This window comes from Phocoena sinus, chromosome 13 (assembly GCF_008692025.1).
Source record: "Phocoena sinus isolate mPhoSin1 chromosome 13, mPhoSin1.pri, whole genome shotgun sequence".
Lineage (NCBI taxonomy): Eukaryota > Metazoa > Chordata > Mammalia > Artiodactyla > Phocoenidae > Phocoena > Phocoena sinus.
This window is the reverse complement of record NC_045775.1, coordinates 76,587,575-76,610,085: the sequence shown is the minus strand read 5'-3', so window position 1 is coordinate 76,610,085 and position 22,511 is coordinate 76,587,575. Positions and strand designations below refer to the sequence as shown.

Sequence of the window (22,511 nt, the reverse complement as noted above, 5' to 3'; positions counted from 1 at the left end):
TCTCAGCCCCCCATCTCATCCCACCCCCAGGCCTACTCCCTGTCAGCTGCCCTGCCTCAAAGCCGGAAGGTGAAGTGAGGTAATGTCTCCACAGACCAGCGGTGGCCAGGAGATGAAAAGAATCTCAGAAACACTGTGTTAAATTTAAAGCAGACCCACCTGCCTTAGCCAGGCTGCATTTTCACTCAGAATAACCAGTTTGTTTTTCTTGGACATTCCAGGAACTAACTGGCCGCCCCGTGTAAAACCCCAACAGGAATGTTAGGGGGGCCCCTTGCAACTCAAACATTTCCTGCCTCGTTCTCCCTCAGGCCAGGGACTCCTGCCTCAGGAGGGGTCGGGCCTCTCTGGGGGTCACTTGAGGGCTCTCCCTTTGCTCCCTGTGGCTCCTTTATCCCCAAGAGCCTGACTTGGTGCCCAGAGCTGTGGGGAAAGGTCGTCAAATGGGTAATAGTAGCACCTGATCCGTTCATCCAGTGCTCTCTCCGTGCTCTGCTAAAGGCGTCATTTACTGTACTGTCCAGTCCTTAACCACATCCCAGGAAGGTGTGTCGAAAGTGTTTACTGCTCCCATTTTACAGATGGTAAAGCTGAGGCTCGGGGAGGTTACCTAACTTCTCCCAGGTCACCCAGCTGGGACTGAAGCCCCCCCAGCGCTGGTCCGAAGCCCAGGTTCCTCTTACTGCCCATCTGGTCATCCCACCCCTCCCCCAGCCTGGGGGGGCTTCAGGGGCTCGGCTTAAAGGCGGTGTCCTTGTTGGTTTATATTGTTGTGAAGGGAGTGCCCTGGGACACCTGGGTGACAGCTGGTGAGAGGCGGTGCTGTAATCACAAGCCCCGCCTTCTGGTTTTGACACCCTCACTTTGGATTGGGTTGGCTTGGGGCCTTCCAGCCCCTGGGGGTTTTGCTGCTTCCGGGATCTGTTGAACCCCTGGCTCCCAGCAGGGCTAAGAGGCCCACGTGGTGAAACGGGCATGGGCAGGGCCCGGCCTCTCTCCAGCCTCAGCTTCCTCTCTGTAAAATGGTAATTGGGGATGGAGAGGGGGATAGGCACGGGGCTCCGATGTCTCAGGCCTCTGTTTGCCAGGCAAACAGATTCCTGCAGCTAGGCAGGGCCAGCAGGGGGAAAGCGGGTGCCTCTGGTGGGGTGGGGAGCCTGGAGCTGAGGCCTGGCAGGCGGACAGTGATAAGAGCCTTCTGAGGGCGGCCGGCTCAGGGGACAATGGGCTTAGTGTGGAGGCCTGGGCTGTTGCTTTCCCTCTCTGCTCCCAAGAGAGGTTTCCATGGCACCCAGACCCGACTTGGACACAAGTGTCAATGGAGACATTGTGTGGGAGTCCTTGATGCCCAGCCCCTCTCTGGGGGGTGGGAATGGTGGGGAGAACCCAGCCCTAGGCCTGCAAATGGCCCCTAGCGCCATGCAGAGGGACAGTCTCTCCCACCCAGGAAAATGGGAAGATGTTGGGGGTTTTCCTGGGAGGGGCCTGTGTGAGGTCTCCATTGAGGCCTGCTCATCCCGGGAGGGGGGCAGCCAGGTGGACACATATCCTTCTTGTGCATTTTTCCCAAACCTAAGCTAATAAATGAACTCTCCCTTCTACTGACTCATCTGTAGGAATGATAAATTTTGGTGCCAAGTTTGGAAAAACGGGAGGCATTTTACAAATTACCAAGCCATGAGGACATGCCACTCACTTTTTTTTTTTTTTTAAAGAAAGAAGCATTGTAGCTAGTTAACCTAGTTAAGGCTTAGTACAAGGCAGCTAATGGCAAATGCTATCATTAATGTACAAACAAAATGCTGCGACAGTGGCCTGGGGGTTCTAGGAAAGGTTTGTAGAAGAGCTGGTATAGGAGCCGGGCCTCAGCAGGTACAGTCAGTAGGAGCAAAGGTGAAGAGGTGGGAATGTTTAGGGAATCTCGGGGCATGGGAGTGAGTAATGGAATATGGGCTGCCGTTTCAGTAAACAAAGGATGTCACAGTCATCAGCCATTGCAGCCACCACTGGTGAGCTGGTGAGCCCTGAGGAACTCAGGAAGGAAACAAAGATATAATCGCCATCTAGCAAGCCATCAGACTACAGATATTCCCAATGGTGTCGACCCTGAGGAAACTCAGGATATGAAAACACAGCATACTGGCCCCAATAGCAGGAGGTGCATATCAAAGAAATGATTTCAGTGGGCCCAGACTCTTGCATCTTCCCCATTACATAGACAAAGTGGCTAAATTCCTTGCACTTGAGATATCCTAGATTTTTTTAATGATAGCTAACTTTTTCTCCTAGCTTACCTGTCCTTTGTTGCCAAAACTCCTATATATCCTAACTCTCTCCTTGACTCCCTCAGAGCAGTTTCCTCAGGGGTCACTTGAGGTGCTGCATCTCACTTGAATTCCTCAGTATGTCCTTCAAATATAAAAACATAACTCTCAACTTTTAGGTTGTGCATATATTTTTTTAGTCGACAGGTACGTAGTACCAGGTAATGGGAGATGAGGTTCCCACAGATCATATGACCCTGGATTGGGCTCACGAATCTAGGCTTTGTTGGGCAGGTTAGGGAGACACTATTTAATTAAAATGGGTCTTCACAGAAATAAACCCATGCACCTGTGGTCAGTTAATCTACGACAAAGGAGGCAAGACTATACAATGGAGGAAAGACAGTCTCTTCAATAAATGGTGCTGGGAAAACTGGACAGCTACATGTAAAAAATGAAATTAGAACATTTTTAACATCATACATAAAAATAAACCCAAAATGGATTAAAGACCTAAATGTAAGACCAGATACTATACAACTCTTAGAGGAAATCATAGGCAGAGCACACTTTGACATAAATCGCAGCAGTATCTTTTTTGAGCTGTCTTCTAGCGCAATGGAAATAAAAACAAAAATAAACAAATGGGACCTAATTAAACTCAAAAGCTTTTGCACAGCAAAGGAAACCAGCAACAAAATGAAAAGACAACCCACAAAATGGGAGAAAATATTTGCAAACGATGTTTGCAAATTTTACAAAATTTGCAAACATGTCTCCAAAATTTACAAACAGCTCATGCAGCTCAATATCAAAAAAACCCCAAACAGCCCAATCAAAAAATGGGCAGAAGACCTAAACAGACATCTCTCCAAAGAAGACATACAGATGGCCAAGAGGTACATGACAGGATGCTCAACATAACTAATTACTAGAGAAATGCAAATCAAAACTACAGTGAGGTATCACCTCACACTGGTCAGAATGGCCATCATCAAAAAATCTACAAACAATAAATGCTGGAGAGGGTGTGGAGAAAAGGGAACCCTCCTGCACTGTTGGTGGGAATGTAAATTGGTGCAGCCACTATGGAGAACAGTATGGAGGTTCGTTAAAATCTAAAAACAGAGGGACTTCCCTGTTGGTGGGTAATACTTCACACTCCCAATTCACGGGACCCGGGTTCGATCCCTGGTCGGGGAACTAGATCGCACGTGCATGCCACAACTAAGAGTCCACATGCGCAGCTCAGAAGACCGCATGCCGCAATGAAGATCCTGCATGCCACAACTAAGACCCGGCTCAGCCAAAATAAATAATAAGTAAATAAATATTTTAAAAAACCAAAAACTAAAAATAGAGCTATCATATGATCCAGCAATCCCACTCCTGGTCACATATCGGGAGAAAACCCTGGTTCGAAAGGATACGTGCAGTCCAATGTTCATTGCAGCACTGTTTACAATAGCCAAGACATAGAAGCAACCTAAATGTCCATTGACAGATGAATGGATAAAGAACACGTCGTACATATTTACAGTGGAATATTACTCAGCCATTAAAAAGAATGAAATAATGCCATTTGCAGCAACATGGATGGACCTGGAGATTAGCATACTAAGTGAAGTAAGTCAGACAGAGAATGACAAATATCATATGACATTGCTTATACGTGGAATCTAAAAAAATGATAGAAATTAACTTATTTACAAAACAGAAACAGACTCACAAACTTAGAGAATGAACTTGTTAGCACAAATTCACGTGCCTGATACACAGTGAGGCCAAACAAGCCAAAACATCGGAGTCTGGAACAGAAAGGTTTATTGCAGGGCCATGCGAGGAGATGGGTGGTTCATGCTCTGAAATCCCCGAGCTCCCTGAAGGGTTTTGGCAAAGCATTTTTTTTTTTTTTTGTACTTGATATTTACTTTTATTCTGATTGTATAAGCATTGATATTCTTTTTTTTTTTTTTTTTAAATACGGAACGCTTCACGAATTTGCGTGTCATCCTTGTGCAGGGGCCATGCTAACCTTCTCTGTATCATCCCGATTTTAGTATATGTGCTGCCGAAGTGAGCACTGGCAAAGCATTTTTAAAAGCCAGGTTTGGGGCGGCAGGTTGCAGGGTCTGTGATCAGCTTGTGCACAATTGTCTGATTGGCTGATGGTGAGGTAACAGGGTGGTGTCACAGGGGTTAACATTATCAACCTATAGGCTCCACGAGGCCTGGGGCTCGAGCTCACGGCCAACAAGTATAGGCTCCATGAGGCCTGGGGCTCGAGCTCACGGCCAACAAGTAGTTAACATCTCCCATTTGGTAAGGGGTTTTCACATCTGTAAAACAACTCAGGAAATGTGCATCAAATACTGTTATCTATGTTCTTCAGAGAGGAGCTAAAGCAGAGGATATGGGGGAAGGCCTGTCACTGGAAGGCCCCATAAGGTCCAGCTTGGTTACAAACTTATGATTACCAGGGCGGGGAAGGGTGTGTGTGGCGGGGAGGGATAGATTGGGAGTTTGGCATTGACGTGTACACACGGCTATATTTAAAATAGGGAACCAACAGGGACCTACTGTATAGCACAGGGAGCTCTACTCAATACTCTGTAATAACCTAAATGGGAAAAGAGTTTGGAAAAGAATAGATATCTGTATATGTATAACTGAATCACTTTGCTGTACACCTGAAACGAACACATTTCTTTTTTATCTTTTTTGGCTACGTGGCATGCAGGATCTTAGTTTCCTGACCAGGGATTGAAACCATGTCCCCTGCAGTGGAAGCACGGAGTCTTAACCACTGGACTGACCGTCAGGGAAGTCCCCTAACACAACATTTCTAATCAACTATGCTCCAATATAAAATCTAAAAATTTTTTTAAAATGGGGCTTCTGAAAGCCCACTCTGCTAAAGAGCTCTGATCAGGAACAATGCTCTCACATAACTGCCATGAAATGGCTAATTGTGAAAGCAGTCATCAATCCCATTTTCCCCAGTAAAATGTCCATCCCATATGAACCCGTGCCCTGCTGTACCACCTCCACAGCACTGGTGAGTGCTGTTGGGTGAAGTGTAGAGGGTGGATTTGTCACAGGGAAGAGACAAATCTGACCCCATATTGGATCTGTTTCTTATAGGTTAACATTTGCTTTTCGTTGCTTTTCTTATTATAATCATACATAATGGCCTGCCACAGAGAACCCTGCCCCTCTGCCTGAAGGTTAAACTAAAGGGCCTTTGTTCAGCTCACAGGGAGGCATTCTGACCCTGCAGGAAAGAAATGAACACATCCCCTCCCCCATGCAGGCCATGCGAGATGCTTTGTAAGACTGATGGCCGTTTTACTTTACTTCCTCACCTCCCCCTCTCCCGGTTCTATAAAAGAATCTGGCATCTAGACCCCATAAGACGGTTATTTGGGGACCTTAGTCCGCCATCTTCTCGGTCTGCTGGCTTTCTGAATAAAGTCACTATTCCTTGTCTCAACACCTCATCTGATTTATTGTCCTGTCGTGTGGCGAGCAGAGTGAGCTTGGACTCGGTAACAGATTGGGGAGGGGAGACCAAATAAGGGACGGTGGAAGTAGGGACCGCGGAAGGAAATGGAGGGTGATAGGAAAGACACAGGGGGTACAGTGACCTTGGCAAAGGCCTATTTTACAAATGAAGAAACTAAAGCTCAGATGGGTAATACTAGATCTGGCCTTGCCTCTCTGCAAAACTTGTCTTTTTCCTTTGGAGACCCTGAGTGTCAGGTGAGCAATTCTCCAGGAGGACAGATGTGCAGGAGCATGGCGGTGGGGGGCATGTATGAGAGGTGGGCGAGCTTCTTTTCCCCCCACCCCAACCCCACTGAAGAAGATACAGGGCTCAGCAGGGTCAGAAGGGAAAGACCTGGGGGGCACACTTGATTCTTCTGCATCATCCTTTCTTTCCATCGGTGGCAGAGTGGTCCCCCAGGAAACAGACTCTGAGGTAGAGATTAGTGGGCAGGAAGTTTATTGTGCTGTTCCCTGGGGTTAATGCCCCTGGGATGGGGAGGTGGAGGCATGGTGGGGAGAAGCAGAAGCAAGTAATAGGAGAAACTGGGCGGCCAAGAGTTCTCAGCAAGGGCTTCAGCCCAAGCCACAAGGCGCTCTGGAGCTGGGATGGCCTCTGAGAGCTGTCCTGAGTTGGAACAAGAAGGCTGGCAGCTGGGGAAATAGCCCCCTTGGTCCTGGAGGAGGGTCTGAGGAGCACTACACACAGTCCAAGTGGGACCAGTGTCTCCAGCAAATGCAACTTCCCTCTGAGTTCGAGAGGTCACATTCCTGAGACAGAGAATGTGACTGACCCAGTTTGTTTTTCGGAGCCAGGATACACAGGTCAAAGGCCACTGACCAGCCCATGGACTGGCTGTGTTTGGGTAAGCCATGCAAGCTTCTCAGAACTAGAATTTCTTTCTTTCTTTTTTTAAAAACAAGTATGTACAACAGGAACTAACAGTATTGTGAAGCAATTATACTCCAATAAAGATCTGTTAAAAAGAAATGAGTCTGTGTAAGTTCTGTAGTCAGGAAAAAAAAATACATTTACGTTGTAAAAAATGGACTTTTGGGGGGCTTCCCTGGTGGTGCAGTGGTTGAGAGTCCGCCTGCCGATGCGGGGGACGCGGGTTTGTGCCCCGGTCCGGGAAGATCCCACATGCCGCGGAGCGGCTGGGGCTGCTGAGCCTGCGCGTCCGGAGCCTGCGTGTCCGGAGCCTGTGCTCCGCAACGGGAGAGGCCACAACAGTGAGAGGCCCGTGTACCACAAAAAAAAAAAAAGGACTTTTATTTGTGCATTTATACAGCTGTGTGCTGTGAGGGAGGAAGGTGAGATAACTGCACGGTCTAGGAAGGGACAAGCTGGAATAGGCTTGCGTGGCCACATGGAAACCTGTGACTGTGAACACCCAAAAGCCCTATGCTCAGTCTCAGCCAGAGAGAGGAATCTTGCAGATGCTATGTTGAGTAAGAGATGCCCAAAGAGTACATCCTGCATGATTCCATTTATATGAAATTCAAAAGCAGGCAAAACTAATCTATGGTGACAGAAAGCAGAATGGTGCTTACCTTGGAGGGGAAGATTTGACCTGGGAGGGAACAGAGGGAGACTTCTGGGGAGACAGAAGTAGTCTGTGGTGATCTGGACGGTGTTAACCTGGGGAGATCTGTCTATCTATCATCTGTCTATCTATCTATCTATCTATCTATCTATCTATCTATCTAACATCATCTATCTATGTAATAAGTCATTAGGCCATACTCTTAAGATGTGTGCTCTTTATTACACATGTTACATTGGAATTTTTTGAAAAAACAATAAAAGAGCAATTTTCTACTCAGCCATAAAAAGAAACAAAATAGTGCCATTTGCAGAGACGTGGATGGACCTAGAGATTGTCATACAGAGTGAAGTAAGTCAGAAAGAGAAAAACAAATATCGTATAATATCACATATGTGGAATCTAGGAAAATGGTACAGATGAACTTATTGGCAAAGCAGAAATAGAGTCACGGATGTAGAGAACAGACTTATGGCTACCAAGGGGGGAAGGGAGGGTGGGATGAATTGGGTGATTGGGATTGACTTGTATAAACTACTATGCGTAAAATGGATAACTAATGAGAACCTACTGTTTAGCACAGGGAACCCTACTCAATGATGTGTGGTGACCTAAAGGGAAAGGAAATCTAAAAAGGAGTATATATATGTATATATATAACTGATTCACTTTGCTGTACCGTAGAAACTAACATAACATTGTAAAGCAACTATACTCCAATAAAAATTTTAAAAAATAAAAATAAAATAAATAAAAGAGCGATTTTCTCATGAAGTTATTTGCACTGAAGTTCAGTGGGGATCTAGGCCAAAAAAGACATTGGCTCTAATGATAGAACGTTACATTTTTCTAGAGGGCCAATGGAACCTTGAAGATACCTTCTAGGCTGTGGGATTCCATTTTCGTCAGCTCTCTAAATTCTGCCTCAGAATCTCCTGGTTCCCAGGCCACTAATATCCTGCCCCACATGATAGGGACTATTTTTAGAGATGATTCAAGAAAAACTTCCTCTGGACCCAGCACGACTCCTATCTCATGCCTGCAGAAGGGCATGCTGGCTGAGTGCAGGGCTCCTTGGGGTGGTCTGGGCCTCCTGAAAAACTGGGTGGCCCCTGGGCCCTCGGCTTACTTTTAAAGACTCTATTCCAACAACATATCAAACACGTTAAACACAACCTGCACTATGATAGATGTATGTATATATACATATAACATAATCACATATATGTGTGTGTATATTTTTTTTATTGCCAAATATTTTTAACTGGCTTTAATAATTTTGCTTTTTGAAATAATAGGATATGAGCAAACAACACACGTTATTTCTAGGCGATCTCCACGCACTCTTGCAGAGAAAATGTTACTCTCAATTCATTTTTCAAATGTAACAAAATTATTACAAATACTAAATTTACCAATTAATGTAGCTGACATAATGGTCCACTTTGTAGACATTTAATTAAATATGTATTCATTTTGATTATGCAGTTTTTCTTTGTATATTTTGGAGCAAATTAATTTTTTCCCTGGAACTCAAACTTTTCCTGTGTGGATAGCGGTCAGTGGATAAACTGGGTCTGCCTGGGCTTACCTTTTGGGCCAGGTGGGTGGGCCTGGTCAGGCGCATGGAGATCAACAGCAGACCCCACTGGGGTGGGCAGACAGTTTGTGAGTTGTGGGCAGTGAGCATGGGATGGTCTCAGAGAAGAGTCGGCCATTTCCCAAGAGTTGGTGAAAGTCGTCTTTTCTGTCCTGTGGTGATGGGGAGAAAGTCAAACTTAGTAGATCCTCGGAATCATGGCATTCTATTGAGTCTGACCAGAAATATGAGTCTGATGAATCATTTTATTTATTTACTTATTTATTTATATAACCGAGGCTTGCGGCATGCGGGGTCCTAGTTCCCTGACCAGGGATCGAACCCTCACCCCCTGCTGTGGAAGTGCAGAGTCCCAACCACTGGACCACCAGGGAAGTCCCCTGATGAATCATTAAAATAAGTCCTCTCGCATGGTAGATCTTTATGAGCTGTTGTGAAAAGATGTCCAAGGCAAGTCAAGTGAAAGAGGCAAATCTTAGCACAGTGAGTAATAGCATCCTGCAGTGTGTGTGTGTGTGTGTGTGTGTGTGTGTGTGTGTGTGTGTGTACACACAAGCACAGACAAATCTGGAAGAATGCACCAAGGACTAGAAACACTGATTATATCTAGAAAGCCTAATTATGGGGGAACTTTCACTTTCTAAGTCACCCATATCTGTGATGTTTGAATTTTCACAATGAACATGTAAATCCATCTCTTGATTTATGTGATAAGTCCTGAAATATGTCAGTTCACTCAAGATGCTTACCTCAAAACTTCAAAATAAAAAAATCAAGAACACTAGTGATATATTCCAGTAGGTTGAAAACAGCAGGCCAGGAGTGTCGTTTCTTGTCATTCATTAAACATAGGCAGAAGATTATCCAAATAAACATATATTAATGATTATTCAAGAAAAAAAAAGGCCACCTGGCAAAGAGGGCACCTGCAGCAGTGAAGCTGCTGGTAGTGGCTTTGGCCTATAACCATTAAGAATGTGTTTCTCCTTTTTCTCTGTTTTTGAAAACCTTGCTTCCAAAATGTTTGCCGTGAGCGACATTTCAGTCTTTGTCCTTTAAAAAATTGTGTAGCTGTTTGATAAGGTGAAATTTGGTTGCAAGGTGAAGCTGGAGACCATTTCTCTAAGGGCTGACAACTTTTTGGTGATAACGTTTTCGCCACTTGTTCATCGAGGATCTCCCAAGGGTATCAACTGACATTTTTCTGTCCTGATATCCCTACAAGGTAAACTCCCGGGGAAATACATGTCACAAAGTGTCATCTCAGATCACACACAGGACACAGCTTCCAGGGTAACTGGGAGCCCATGGCACTTTGCGTCATGCTGTGAATGTCGCCAAGTTTCTGAACGTGGTGGTCATGAAGAAGACCCAAAAAAGGAAGGCAGGCAGGTTATCCCAAAACAAGCTCTGTATATTTTAAAGGAATTAATTTCTTTAGCAATTTTTTCTAAAATGTGTAGAAATGAATACTGTGCAAGTTGACTAATCAGAATAAGTCCTGCAAATGAAAATTTCAAAGGAGAGTCTCCAGCTCTGGGTGTCCAAGTTTCCATTGGTTGATTCGCTTATTCATTCATTCAGCATTGGCTGCCCCTAAAGGAAGGGCTGAGGGAGGCTGATGCAGCAAGTAGAGTGAACATGTAGACAAGCCATATATGATGGTCAAGAACTCACAGTCTGGTATTTCCCAAACTCTGAGCACCATGGTTGCATTTTTTGCTGTATCTGAGTACCACATGTACTATCATTTACTTAAGATTTTTCTTTAGAGCAACTGATATTTTTTCCTTTAGTAAATTTGTTTCTAAGGGAGTCTATGTATCTATTATGGACTCTTCGTGTCCCTCCAAAATTCTTATGTTAAAAACCTAACTCCCATGTGATGGTATTAGGAGGTGGGACTTTTGGGAGATAATTAGGTCATGAGGGTGGAGCCCTCATGGATGGGATTAGTGCCCTCATAAAAGGGACCCCAGAGAACTCTCTTTCTCACCAACTGAGGATATACTGAGAAGGTGGCCATTGGCAACCTGGAAGAGGGCTCTCACCAGAACCCTGATCTCACACTTCCAGCTTCCAGAACTGTGAGTAATAAATTTCTGTTGTTGGTAAGCCACCCAGTTTATGGTGTTTTGTTATAGCAGCCTGAACTAAGAGAGTACCACTGTGAAATATAGATTGAATGTGATAGTCATAATTTTTCTAATGTACATTAAAATAAATATAAACTATTGAAATGGCAGGACGGCATGTGGGATCTTAGTTCCTCAACAAGGGACTGAACCTACACCCCTTGCAGTGGAACTGCAGAGTCTTAGCCACTAGACCACCAGGGAAGTCCCTAAAATGTTTTAAATACCTGCTCACATATCACCTAAAGACATCTTGATTAACACCCACAGAGTGAGCAGCAGTCAGGGAAACATTGACTTTGTAGAGGAGATTGGACGTACACAATAGGCATTAATAATCATAACCTAAAACAGGGCCCAATTCGTGGGTGTGAGACCAGGGCAGTCACACAGGCCCCATGGTCAGAAAGGCCCTGCATTGGGGGTTTAACGCTCTGTGGGCATTGTCTGGAAGTTTTGTTAGTTTTTTAAAAATAAATTTATTTTATTTTTGGCTGCGTTGGGTCTTCATTGTGGTGCGTGGGCTTCTCACTGTGGTGGCTTCTCTTGTTGCAGAGCACGGGCTCTAGGTGCATGGGCTTCAGTAGTTGTGGCTCGCAGGCTCAGTTGCTGTAGCACGCGGGCTTAGTTGCTCCGCGGCATGTAGGATCTTCCCGGAACAGGGCTTGAATCCGTGTCCCCTGCATTGGCAGGTGGATTCTTAACCACTGCACCACCAGGGAAGCCCTGTCATCAAGTTTCTGATTACTTTTTAAATTGAGATATAATTGACATATAACATTATATTAGTTTCAGGTGATTCACGTTAGTTTCATAATGATTCTATATTTGTATATATTGGAGAATGATCACCACAATAAGTCTAGTTAACACCAGTCACCATTCATAGTTACAAAGATTTTTTTCTTGTGATGAGAATCTTAAGATCTACTCACTTAACAACTTCCAAATATGCAATACAGTATTATTAACTATAGTCACTATGCTGTATATTACCTCCCCATGACATATTTATTTTATAACTGGAAGTTTATAACTTTTGACCACCTTTACCCATTCCTCCCATCCACATCCCCAATCCACCCTTTCACCACCCTACCTCTGGCTACTTCCAGTCTGTTCTCTGATCTATGAACTCAGTTTTGTCGGGTTTTTGTTTTTTGGTTTAGATGCCACATGTAAGTAAGATCATATAGTGTTTGTCTTTCTCTATCCGACTCATTTCACTTGGCCAAATGCCCTCAAGGTCCATCCATGTTGTTGTAAATGGCAAGATTTCATTCTATTTTATGGCTTAATAATATTCCATTGTGTATATATCTGGTTGGATAGATGGATAGATAGATAGATACCATATTTTCTTTATCTATTCATCTGTTGATGGACACTTAGCTTGTTTTCATTTCTTGGCTATTGTGAATAATGCTGCAATGAACATGAGGGTGCATGAAGCTTTTAATAATCTTATCTTTGAGTTTGTATTTTCTTTTATTTTTTTAATTTTTAATTTTAAAAAATGGGATTTAGTTCCCTGACCAGGCATTGGGTCTGAGCCCCCTGCTTTTTTTTTTTTTTTTTTAATTTTGCGGTACGCGGGCCTCTCACTGTCGTGGCCTCTCCCGCTGCGGAGCACAGGCTCCGGACGCGCAGGCTCGGCGGCCACGGCTCACGGGCCCAGCCGCTCCGCGGCATGTGGGATCTTCCCGGACCGGGGCACGAACCTGTGTCCCCTGCATCGGCAGGCGGACTCTCAACCACTGCACCACCAGGGAAGCCCAGTCCCCTGCTCTTGGGGCTCACAGAGTCTTAACTGCTGGACGGCCAGGGAAATCCCTTTGAGTTTGTATTACGTAAGTGAAGTCCGATGGGACAGTGAAGCATGTCCTGGTGGCTTGGAGTCTTGGTTCACACACCATGCTGTCTTCCTTCACTTCCCTGGGATGTGGTCTTGGCTGCCCACTCTCCTGACCCACAGTGTCCCAAGGTCTCCCAGCTCCCCTCCTTGCTGCTGCCCAGAAAGCACTGCCCCTCTTAGCCCTGGCTGGAGGGGCCTGGGCGCACGGGCCCTGCTGTGTCTTGGGACAGGGTATGGTGGCAGCCGTCTCTGCCCTGGGCTGGTACTCAGCAGGGGCAGACCTTTTGGTCTCCCCTGATCCAGGTACCTAGTGCATCCCCCTTGGGGAATGCCCGTCTGCCATGGGTTGGGGCACAGGCCCACGGGAAGGGAGATGCCTGGCTCTGCACGCTGATCCAGCAGCTGTGGTGGGAGGGGAATCAGTCAACCAGTGATGGGTGAGCACCCAGTTGCGGAGAGCAGAGGTGGCTGGATGCCTGTGAGAGTCTGCCATCAGTATCGCCATGCCTGAGGGACCACCAACACTAAATAGAAAACAAAAACACCATGACAGGTCAAGAGAGAGCTTTCGGAAGAAAGGAAAAATCTTTATATTTTAGTACCTTTAATGGTACCTTTTCTTTTTTTTTGATCAGAGGCCCCTGTATTTTCCTTTTGTACTGAGCTCACAAATGAAGTAGCCGCTCCTGACCCAAAGCAGCACCTGGGAAGTCTCACTGGGGCTGTGCAGGTAGTTTCCAGGGGGCACTGGAGGACGTTTCCTGGTGGCCGGAGGCTCCAGGGAAGCGCCGCGGTAGATGGAGCCCCTGCTTTGGGAGTCAGATGGGATTTAGACCTGCAGGGCTGAGGCAAGGCGCACTTCGAGAAAAGGAACAGAGGTGGGAACTCAGGGTCTGCCCAGGGGACTGCAAAGGTGAGGTCTGGCTGGAGCACAGGTCAGGGAACAGGAACTGTGGGAAGTGACTCAGAAAGTGGGTTGACTCAGGTCAACCGATGCAGGAAACTGGTTGTAGTCTGGGACCGCAGACAGGACGACCCTGATAGCTGCTAATCAGGGAAGCAACAGCTGTGAGACTATGATGGTGGTGATGGCAGAAGGCCTAGGAAAGGAAATCCAAGTCTGGGAAAGGGGTGAGATTGGGCCCCTTGAGGTGATTATACAAGTAGCAAGTCACCCTTTTCTTTATAAACCTTGAGAGGTGAGGAGCTGAATTGCAGCAAGAGGTAACTCTGTGAGGAGAGAATGAGACTAAAGGCAGGGTGGGGCATGGGGAGAGTCTAGAGAGGAAAGAGGCTAGATGTGTGTTATCCAGGCCAAGAAGAAAAGATCTATCGCAAGTGTCTCCAAACTTTTTGGATCACACACCCATCAGGTATTTTTTTGAGCACACGCCCTAAGATATATATCTTATTTATGCATAAATTATGCACGTACACATTTCTATTATGGTTGTTATGAAACAAAAGCAAAACCAACTTTTAAAAGGATAACTAGGGAATTCCCTGGCGGTCCAGTGGTTAGGATTCCGGGCTTTCACTGCCGGGGATCCAGGTTTGATCCCCGGTCGGGGAACTAAGATCCTGAAAGCCACGAGGTGCGGCCGAAAATAAAAGAATAAAATAAAATAAAAGGATAACTTAAAATGAGGATAAAAAGACGTTCTGATGTCCTCTTTCACCCCGCAGGGGACTGCCATCTTGTCCGCGCTGGAGCTCTGGAGCCTGGCATTTTGCCTGGAGGCCTCTTGCCCGGTTCTATGTCCCCAGTGGCAGTTCAAGACTGTCCTCCCAGATCTTGTCAAGTAAAAGGGGGCTGGGCTTCTGGGCAGTTTGCATTGTACATGTGTGTGGAGAGAGTTGTGTGCAGAGCTGTGCAGAAGAGTGTCTGGGAAATTCCTGGGCAGAGAAGCCTCGGGGGATCCTCATAGCACCCCCCGGGCAGAAAATGTTGCCTCTAGGTTACTAGTCACACAGCTTGGCCAGGATTCAGACCCAGATTCGGCTGCCTCCAGAGCCCGTGTCTGCCCCACTGGGCTGCACCACCTCCTCTGGTCAACTTCGGGTCGGGTCTGTGTTTCTGGGGAGGAGTAAGTTGTTGGGTTTTGCTCCATTGCCAGAGCAGGGCTGGTTGTTGGAAGGGGACAGCCACTGCAGAAGGCCCTGCCAGCACCCTGCCCACACTTGCCAAGGACGTCCACCTGCAGGCTGGGATCCCCATCCCAGGGTTTTGTCTTGGGGTACACTGGAAGCTGAGGGGCATTGGAGGAAATCTCCCCACTCCGTCTCCTCTCAGGTGGGACAACTCTGAGGGGTGGTCCCCACTCTCTCCCAGAGGAGCCCCAGCCGAGCCTCAGATGCTCTTAGAGGTGACCTACTTAGTAAGGCACCCTGCTTGGTCTCCCTCCCCTCTCCTTCGATCCCTTCCCTGTTTCAATCTCTGTTCCTGGTATCATTTCTTTCTTTCCTTTCTTTTTTCTTTTTTTTTTCTGGACCGAGCCACATGGCATGTGGGATCTTAATTCCCCAACCAGTTATCGAACCCATGCCCCCTGCAGTGGCAGCACGGAGTCTTTATCACTGACTGGATCGTCAGGGAAGTCCCCTGATATCTATCAATTCTGGCACAAACTGCTTGCACAAGAGTCCTTGTCTGGAGTCTGCTTCTGAGGAAGCCAATCTCAGCAGGCCCATCGGGAAGGAGCCTTGTCTCAGGGGATATGACTTGCCTGTCCCATTCCCTCTGCCTAGGCCTTGGCAGACATTGCCAATCAATCATGGCCTTCCTCTCTATAAGCCCAGACCTCTCCACGGGGCATCTCAGGACACTATTAACAATCGGTTGGAATCGATGAGTGAGCTGGAATCTGCTTGCCAGAGACAGAGCCTAAGTGGGGGTCACCACAGGGGAATATACCCCTTTGCTTCCAGCCCTTAGTGCAAAGAAAACCCACCACCAGGTGAGCAGAAGGGGAGGGGTTGAAGTGGAGAGAGGGGGCTTCTCCCCTACCACAGAGCACCCCTCCCCATACAGCTTTGGTGACAAGTCCCAGCAATCATAGGAACGGAGAATACAGTTAGAGGTAAAGTTAGTATCTGCACCCTTCATAACCTCACTGCTAACCTTCATCTGCGACCCAGGCCTCACTGGGCAGCAGGTGCAAGTGGAGGGCCTGTTGCTGGTAAGGCCTGTGTTCTTCCCACCCTGTGCCGTCCTGCACACAGCACAGGGCCTCCCAATTCAGCCCCCAATCGAGCAGCTCGTTATTATTTGCCATCATGCACGTGGCGAACGTACATCCCAGTTTGTCCAAGGTGGTCTGGCTCTCACAGCCCTTTACTCTTTTCATTCCAGCGTTCAAGCCAGGAAGGGTAGAGCCAGCCTTTGCCAGACTTCTATATAATACAGATTACCGATATATTATAATATGTATGTAAATACAGTTGCAAATCCGAAATCATTTGTCAGACTGCGTGTCCTGGTTAGTTTAATTTGGAGATCCTGATTGTTGTTGTGTCTGGGCCAAGCCTCCAGCGGGACTGGGGTGCCAGAGAAGGGCAGCGTCAAGGGGGTGTCATTTCTGAGCCACGGGCCTCAGTTAGGTCTTTGAGTTGGGCTTCCTTCTTTGGAAGGTGGCAATATCTAGGCCTTGGGAACAGAGCACTGCTTCCCCTCTGGAGTGTGTTATTGAAATACCCAGCACATTTGCATGCTTTTTCTCTGCATCTTTAACATTTCTGGGAACTGCTACAACTTTTTTTTTCTTTTAAAAATATTTCTTAAACTAAGGTGTCAGGCTTCTGCATTTCCATACAATTTGAATTTATTTGCATTCAGCACAGGTTGTAAGACGCTCTGTTTCTCTTGTAATTTCCTGTGCTTGGGATATGCACTTGGGTGGGCGAGACTCCTGGGAGAAGCTGCTGGCATTCGCCAGAGGCCAGAAGTTTACCCTGGAAGATTTTGCTCAGGGTCCCCTCCTGCCCCCCGGCTGCTCCGTCCCAACAGCCCAGCTCTGGGCAGACCCAGCTTTTGCCTTTTTAAGGACAAGAAATCTTTCCCTGCATGCCCCATTTAAGACACATTATTTCAACACCTCCTGGAAGGGTGACAGAAGGCTCAAGCTGGGTGTCCCCGAGGGCTGAGGGACAGGAAGGCCCTAGGCTCCCAGAAAACCAAGTTCCTTCTCATCTGGGCTGCACCAGTTCCTCTAGGTAATGTCCCCCCAGCTCCCTCCCATCTGGTCTTCCATCTGACTCCTAGTCCGAGATGATGGTGTTTAAAGTCCTGGCTTTACTTTTAGGGAAGTCTTGGTTTTACCTCTTCTATAAAGTGAGAACACCACCCTCTTCCTCCTAGAGTAGATGTGGGATTAAATGAAATGTGAGAGAGAGTCTGGGAGAGCTCTCACCGTGAGGCCTGCCCTGAGATGTGGGTACCCCAGAGGGGGTACGTGTTTACTGCCTCAGTGTCCATATCTGTAAATGGTGATGGTTACATTTCACTCACAAGGGATTCTTGTGACATGGAAATAAAATATTCCATGTAGAAACTCCCACCCAATAAGTGGTGGTAATTAGTTCCCCATTGCTGACAATTGCTCATGAAGCCTCCGTTGTCCCACCTAACCCCGGAACTATGTGAGCGATGAGATTTCTGAGCCAACCATTCTTAGGAAAACCAGTGGATACCTAGCACTAACCCAGTGCCAAGCACTGGGGATCAGACATGGAGGTGAGAGATGAGACACCATGGCGTCTTTAAGGAGCTTGCACACAGACCAGAGGAGGAAGACAGACTGGTCCCCGCCATCGACAAATGTTAGGAGAAGGTACATAAAGCAGAGCGGAGGCACAGGTGAGGGAGCATGTCTGATCTGCCGGGAGCTGGGGGAGTTTCCCAAGGAGACACTGGCACTGGAGTGATGGACCTGAGCTTGTCAGGCAGAGGAGGGGGAGTAGGGATTCCGGGCGTGGGGAAGAGAGTGACAAGGATACCTGAGCGGGAAGTCATCTGGAGAGGTGTGGGGAAGCTGGGTGGCTTGGAACATAAGACAAGAGGTGAGGCTGGAAAGGGGCCAGGGTTTGGCTTTTGTTCCAGCATCACTGATAGAACATCAAAGTCCCTGCCATTCCCTGTTCTCTCTCTGTCTAGTGTCTGGGAGTTGCCTCTCTGAGAAGAAAGAATAAGGAAGGACTTGAAGGGGACAGGGAGACGGGGGTGGGGGTAGGTTTGACACTTGATACAGGGTGATCAGAGAAGTCCTCTTTGATAAGATGACATCAAAATAAAGGAGCATGTGGGACTTCCCTGCTGGTCCAGTGGTTAAGACTCCATGCTTCCAATGCAGGGGGCCTGGGTTCAATACCTGGTCAGGGGACTAGATCCTGCGTGCTGCAACTAAGAGCCCGCATGCCACAACTAAAGATCCCGCATGCCGCAAAGATGATCCCGCACGTGTTAACGAAGACCCGCGTGCTGCAACTAAGACCCGGCGCAGCAAAATAAATGAATTAATTTTTTTAAAAAAGTAAAAGAGCATGTGACTATCCAGGGGAAATTGTCCCAGGAAGAAGGGGCAGGAAAGTGCAAAAGTCCTAAGGTAAGAATGTGCTCAGTGCATCCAACAGGGGCCAGTGGAGCTGAAGCAGAGTGATGTGGGGAGGAAGTAGGAGATCAGGTGAGTGGGATGGCAGAAAACAGATAATATAAGGTGTTTGGGTCATTGTAAGGACTTGGGCTTTTGCTCTGTATGAGATGAGAAGTCACAGAACAGTTTTGAGCAAAGGAGCAATTTGATCTGACTTGAGTTTTAAAAGGTTTACTCCAGTTGCTTATGTAGAAGTAAGGATGAGGGCAGAGGCAGGGAGACCACTTAGGAGGTTACAGCAATAATTCCAGCAAGAGATGATGGTAGCTTGGACCATGTTAGAAGCAGTGGAAAGAAGCACTGGGTTCTGATGTATTATATTTTGAAGGTAAACCAACATGATTTACTAATTATTGCATGTAGGGCATGAGAGGAAGAAAGGAATCAAGGATGACTTACAAGATTTTTTTTTTTTGTCTGAGCAACTGGAATTGTCATTTTCTGGGATGAATAAGACCAGGAGGAACACTTTGGAGAGATAGGAGATTGTAAGTTTGGGTTGTCCTTAGACATCCAAGTAGAGAGCTCAAGTTGTAAGTTGCAGATAGAAGTTTGGAGTTTGGGGGAAAGATCTGGGCTGGAGATCTAACTCCGGGAGTCATTCAGTCCTTGAGACTGGATGAGGTCAGTGAGGAGTGGTAGAGGGAAGGTCCAAGGCCTGAATCCTGGTGCCCCCCAACGTTTAGGGTCAGAGAGATGTGAACAAGCAGACAATGAAGTCAAAGGAGATCCAAGGGGAGTGCATGTCCACACCAGGAATGTGTCAGGAAGGTGGAGAGAGCTGCTCCATCAAAGGGTCAAACAAGATGAAGTCAAAGAATCGCCCATTAGATTTGGCAACAAAAGGTCCTCAGAGGTCTTGACACAAACTGTTTCAGTGGAGTGAGGTGACAGGGCCAGTGAGGGTGGAACCAGAAAGAAGGGAAGAAGAGGAATTTGTGATAGGAATTGGACAGCTCATAAGGAGTTCTGTCCAAGGGGAGCAGAGAGGGGAAACAATGTCTGAAGTGGGATGAGAGATAAAGGGGGAGACATCTGTTGTCACTTTGTTTCTCCGTCTTGTCATTGACTAGGCCAGCTGTGCTGAGGTTCTGCCAGGCAAATACAACGGAGGATGTGGGTGTGCGCAAGCAGTCCTCTAACGATGAGCTGTGAACTCTAAGTTGGGTCAGGAAGGGAATGAGGCAATGGAGGGGCTAATTATCAGTGAAAACGTGGTTGAGTCATAGATTGTAAGTCCCGACTGGAAGAAGAATTATTGCAGTCTGAGTAAGAGAAGGAGTGAGCTGGAGAGACAGAGCAGAGTGGCTGGAGAGTGGACCACTAGAAACGGAGATAACGGAGATAACGGAGAACTGTAGTCGGTGGTGGTGACAGGTCCCAGGGTATGACCATGGGAGGGAGAGGTCGGGGTGGAGGCGTCAAGGTCATGAGTGGAGAGTAGCTCATGAACTGCAAGGCTGGGTGCTATAGACTGAATGCTTGTGTCCCCCTCAAATTCTTATGTTGAAACCTAATCCCCAATGTGATGGTATTAGGAGATGGAGCCTTTGGGAGGTGATTAGGTCATGAGGGTGGAGCCCTCATGAATGAGATTAGCGTCCATATAAAAGAGACCCCAGAGCATTCCCTTGCCCCTTCCACCAGGTGAGGACACCGCAAAAAGATTGTCATTTAAGAACCAGGAAGTCGGTTCTTACCAGACACCCGGTCTATGGATGCCTTGGTGATCTTGGACTTCCCAGTCTCCAGAACTGTGAGAAATAAATTTCTGTTGTTTATAAGCCACCCTGTCTGTGATCCTCTGTTATAGCAGCCCAAATGGACTAAGACACTGAGACATGAGGAGGATCTTCTATGTGGATATTGAAATCCCCATGAGATAAAACAAAAGTAGTGCTGGAGAGAGTGAGTGTGAACCCCAAATCCTCAAGGAGCCTGGGGTGAGCGGATGCTGGCAACAAGCAAGGGGTCAGCTGTATAGTTTGATGAGATTCAAAGGGAGATTCAACCGGGTGGTTTTTTAGGAAGGAAGGAGGAGGGAGAAGCGTTTGGCAGCAGCACCGAGGAGCAAAGATGATACTGACCCTCCCTCCCCTAGGACCTGAGATCTGAGAGCCGGAAGGCCAGCAGCCCCACTATTGGCTGCAGGAAAGTAACAGCTTCATAGGAGCACTTTCTGAGCCTCTGAAAGCCTCTACATATCATTTTCACATCACCTAAAGTGCTTGAAAGACAGTACTTTCTGAACCCACGTGCGATGCTGACACTGGAAATTTTAACCCAAACCACAATTACCCATTCACTTAAGATTAGGACAGTTTTTCTCCTCCATGTACCCTGTAGGTATATATATCTGTCATCTTCAGAGCTTTTAAAAGGTATTTTTAAATGACCTTTAAAATCCCTGTTTACGAAAACATGCAACTCTTTTCGTTGTGAGGTCTTATCTCCAGGGAGACTTACTAAATTTGTATTTAAAGTTTTTTGCCTATGTTTTTCACCAGTGTCATCAGATGACCTTTATAAACATACAAACAAGCACTGGTTGAGGTCATTTCAGGCTAAAGCATCTTCCCCAGACAGTTGTCATAACTTAAGAGGAAGGAAGGAAGGAAGGAAGGAAGGGAGGGAGGGAGGGAGGGAGGGAAGAGGGAATGAAGAAAGGGGTGGGGAGGACTCCCTTACAAGGACTCCTATGTAAGACTACTTGGAGTTAGTCTTTTCTGGGGGATCATTTTCAGGGAAAAGCAGTGCCAAGAAATATTTGTGGAATGAATTAACTGATTGCTATTGCCTCCTAGTCCTAGCAAGGATTCCTTCTTGGCCTTTAGGACCGTGGGCCTGTGGTCCTAAGAAAAACATCTTCCCCTCCTGCGCCCAACCCATGCTCTAGGTTTGCTCAGCTACTGAGCTCTAACTTGCTTCTTTTCTCCTCCAACACGTGTGTTCAGAAGCTCTTGGCTTTTATTAAATGCAACTCTACTGCTAATACATTACAGAACGTGACCTTGTGCCGGCCACACCCTGGCACTGGACCTGGCTGGGTAGGGGGCCAGACTCGGAACAAAGTTCTCCCCGTCAGTGATCAAGTCTGGTTAAGAGGTGGGATATTCACTGCCAGATGCAAAGACTCCAGAATGTTTTTCCATCTGCATTGAGGACTCTGGTGACGGAGTTTAGAGGTACTCTGAACTGCGAGCGTTGTGAGGCAGGAGCTATAACAGAAAGACGTAAATAAAACAGAGGTGAGGGCAGTAGGGGGAGCTGGGTCTGGCCTGGAGGAGAAAATAAACTATGTTGCTATGAGCCTCTCCAATCTTTTACACCCCTAACCCCATCTCTGTCCAGGTAACCTGTCGATGAAAATTAAATTAACTATCAAGTTAAGAAGAAAAAAAAGGGAATTTTATTTGAGCCAAACTGAGGATTATAACCCAGGAAGCAGATTCTCAGAAGGGTCTGAGAGATGTTCCGCCTGTTAGAATTCAAAGCCACGGTCATACACATTTTTGAGACAAAGGATCATACATCAAAATGACATATTGATATCTTACATAAAGTGCATCCAGGATACCTAGTCCAAGTAAGCACTTACAAAGCGAGCAGCAAATCACCTTGTTGCTCATGACCCTCTACAGAACTGGGAAAGAACACTACTCTTCTGGGGACCTCCCTGGTGGCGCAGTGGTTAGGACTCCACACTCCTAGTGCAGGGGGCCTAGGTTCGATCCCTGGTCAGGGAACTAGATCCCACATGCATGCCACAACTAAGGAGCTCACATGCTGCAACTAAGGAGCCCTCCTGCCACAACTAAGACCCGGTGCAACCAAATAAATATTTTTTTAAAAAAAGAATACTATTCTTTCAAGAAGTTGCATTGCTAACATCGCAAGAAAGGAAAAATCGATCTTT

At 46.8% G+C, this 22,511-nt stretch overlaps 1 non-coding gene across 1 annotated transcript; it reads right to left on the bottom strand.

Annotated features, from left to right (window-relative positions):
• Window positions 1-4,241: 4,241 nt before the first annotated feature.
• On the bottom strand, window positions 4,242-4,348 carry LOC116764842. Its single transcript, XR_004353051.1, has one exon. It is a non-coding gene; the product is annotated as a U6 spliceosomal RNA (small nuclear RNA).
• Between the last annotated feature and the right edge of the window lie 18,163 nt (window positions 4,349-22,511).